Genomic DNA, 3,711 nt, shown 5'->3' on the forward strand with positions numbered 1-3,711 from the left:
ATAACCACACTAGTTATAAGTTATACCAGTTACACGATAACAATTACTTAGCGAAATTTATGAGTCTAATGCAATAATAATGATGACGATAACGAACTGATAAATGTACTGAAAAATATAGCAGTGCAAAGTGACAGTAAATAGTTCCTCCTGAACAAGTATTTAATGATACACTTGCTAATGAAAATACGAACGTGAATCACAGCGACAGAGCAACCGTTGACGTGCTAGAACTTAGAAAAAAGGAGAAAGGATTATTTAATTATGCTGATGGATCGAAGGAGGAGAATTAATGATGAATGCACTTTCGGTAGTTCATTGAAGACGAAGAATGAATTGCATATGTTGGAGAATATATGTGTTGTGAGATTGTAAAATGTTTTCTTTCTTTCTTTCTTTCTTTCTTCTCTTCTGTTGGTTGTGTTTAGATTTGTTGGTCTCTTTGTGCTATGTCTGTCTCTGTTTCTCTGTCTTGCTGTCTTATTCACTCATTCTGTTTTTCTTTGTCAGTCTGACTCTATTTCCAGCTCTTTCTCTTTCACTCTCTCTTTTCCGACCTTCTCTCTTATTATCCAGTCTAATCGTCTCTCTCTCTCTCTCTCTCTCTCTCTCTCTCTCTCTCTCTGTCTCTGTCTCTTTCTCTCTTTGTATGTGTGTGTGCCTTTCTCTCCTTTCGTCCGGGTAAATATGTATGTAACAAAGACAGGCAAGACGAAATATGTGTACGACACTTATATATACACGGATACATACGCGCGCGCGTGTGTGTGTGGTGCGTCTGATCGTGCTTGGACAGAATATCATTGTTGCATCAAGTACGAGTGAAGTAAAAATGAGCTGTGGCACGGGGAATAAGCGCCTCATCCATTCGATCAGACAGCCAGGAGTTCTGTCTGACATCAGATACATCATCAAATCGACATCAATGTGCGCAAATTCGAACTTGTCGCGAGTATAAAAGTTGCGAGACGAAATGTGTGTGGCAGGTCATCAGTGCCCCGAGTTGCGAATCCATAAGCTGAAACCTCGAGGCTAATGAACTGAATACTTTTATATCGCGCAAACACTTCGACTAAATCAACGTGATGTGCAATAGATGGGTCCGTCATGCCAGGAAAAATTTCTTACTTGTGTTGTTATGATGTGGATCTTATTATTTTTTTTTTTTTATTTTTTATTCGGAGGAATGAGAAGGTATTACTTTTTTTTTTTTTTTTAAGAACGGAGGCTGGGAATAATAAAAAGGAAAAAAGACAAATATGATTTCGAATTTCCCGAGAGCCAACAAACAAACGTAGAGGAAAAGGAACTCACACTACTTCATTCGGCGTGAGTAAACCAAAATGGGGTCGCAGTCAAGGGATACAGATGCAGGCCAATCGAGCATGTGAACCAAACAGAGGATATTGTCGGCCAATGGACCATAAAGCATAATCATCATACATTATCCTTGAGCGAATGAAAGGCAGGTTCATATCCGAGTTACTTATACATATGTAACCCAGACGCTTATACTGAAGCTGAATTTATTGTAAGCTTTATATGGTGTTGTTTATCTATCTTTCTCTCTCGCTGTAGAATCGTCGATTTTGCTGCAACGAAGGACGGGCGAAGGATACCAATATTTCTAAATCGTGAACGAGAATTGATTATGATAAACGTATCTTTGCGATCGAATGCTCCTAATCACATGCCCTAAAGGTGACGTATTTCGTGTGCTTCCATATGCTTGTATGAGTACTTTTAACTGTAGGAAATTATAAACAGGACATACGGCATCTGGAAACCAACGTCGATTATTTAGAGCTTTTATCGTTAGTTATAGGTCGAAAGACAAACAACTTTTATTGCCATCGACGATCTTTAATGCTTTTTTTCCACTTCGGATAAATTTCAAAGGAAATCTTCGGACAGAGATTCTTTTGTCTCCTTATTAGAGTATAACCTTCTCTTTAATCATCAGCGCAAAAAAATGTGAGCTAGGCTTCCTGTGAAGTGTAGATTCTCAAGTGGGTTCCAGGAACAGCGTCTTTGTGGCTTCGCATGCGATTAATTACATTCATGACAAGCTGGTTTCTTGAAAACCCCCTTTTTTTTAGTATAGTGGAATAATATCCGTGCTTTCTCATTATTTATATAAATATTAATATATACATAATATAATGTGTATATATATAGATAGATATGTGTGTATATGTATATATATACATATATGTGTGTTTGTGTGTGTGTGTGTAAATTTATATGAATACATATATACATATATATGTATGTATGCATGTGTATATGGTATAAGTATATATATATATTGTAAATGTGTATATATATATATATATATATATATTCACATATATATATACATATACGTGCACAAACATACTTTCATCATACATATATATGTATATATGTGTGTCTGTATGTCTGTCTGTGTATGCATACACACAGACACACGCACTCGCACACATACACGCACACACATATGTATGTATGCATATGTATATATATTATTTTTTCTTCATATATATACATATATATATTAATTTATGTGTGTGTGTATTTTTTTCTACAAAATTATTTTCTACCTCGTCCACTGAACATGTTGATACACGTCAACTAACTTCTGTTCTTTGTATTGCCACAATGAAATAAATTGTGCTGCAGATACTTTGTACAATTTATGACTAGAGAAAGACGAATAAGAACTTAGCCAATATCACCTGAAAGAGGGACGACAAATCTCAACGACAACCTGAAAGCTTAATAGTGAGTGATTTGTTAACATACACTCTTCCACACAGACAAACATTCATGCATAGGTACATATATACACGACTGCAGACATATGCAAGTAACCATGCATACTAACAGACACATATACATATATATATGCACATACATACTCCTACAGACATATACGGACGAGCAAAACAAACAAAAGTCATAGACATATATATGTATATATATATATATATGAATAAAAATACATCTACACACACAAGCATATATACACTAACACGAGCACAGAAGCAGAAGCACACAAACACACATACACATTCAGAAACACACACACAAAAAAAAACACAAGCACACACAGTCACAAACAAGCACACACACGCACACACACGCGCGCGCGTAAGTAAACAGTCACAAACAGTATTGACAAACTGCAATACGAAATGCACTGGTGTATCACCTTCTTCTATTGAGCCAATCAGACAGTTCAAAATTCTGCTTGACAACCAATTTGTCAAAGATTCCTCGTCAATACTTCCAATTTCTAACTTAGGTTATAGAAAGAACTGTGGAATATTTGGGATAACAGGCAGTATACATAAGTTAAGCTTAATTTGTAGGTATAGAATGATAGTAATGAGGGTAAATGAGGCCAGAAAATAGGTATCGTAATATTCATAGCATTCGAAATAGCTATATTCATAGTATTGATAAATATGATTGATCAGTATTAGTAATGATGATATTCAAAGGTCAATAACAACAATAATATTAATGAAAAAGGTGATTATATTGATAAGAGTAATGTCAGTGGTCATAATAATAATGATAAAGCAATAATAGTAATAATGATAATAACGAAATGTTGATGAAAATAATGATAACAATAATATTCCCCGCGAATATAATGATAATGATAACACAAATTATAACGATAATAGTGATAGTAATGATAATATTGATAGCAATCATGATAAT

This window comes from Penaeus chinensis, chromosome 19 (genome assembly GCF_019202785.1).
Source record: "Penaeus chinensis breed Huanghai No. 1 chromosome 19, ASM1920278v2, whole genome shotgun sequence".
Lineage (NCBI taxonomy): Eukaryota > Metazoa > Arthropoda > Malacostraca > Decapoda > Penaeidae > Penaeus > Penaeus chinensis.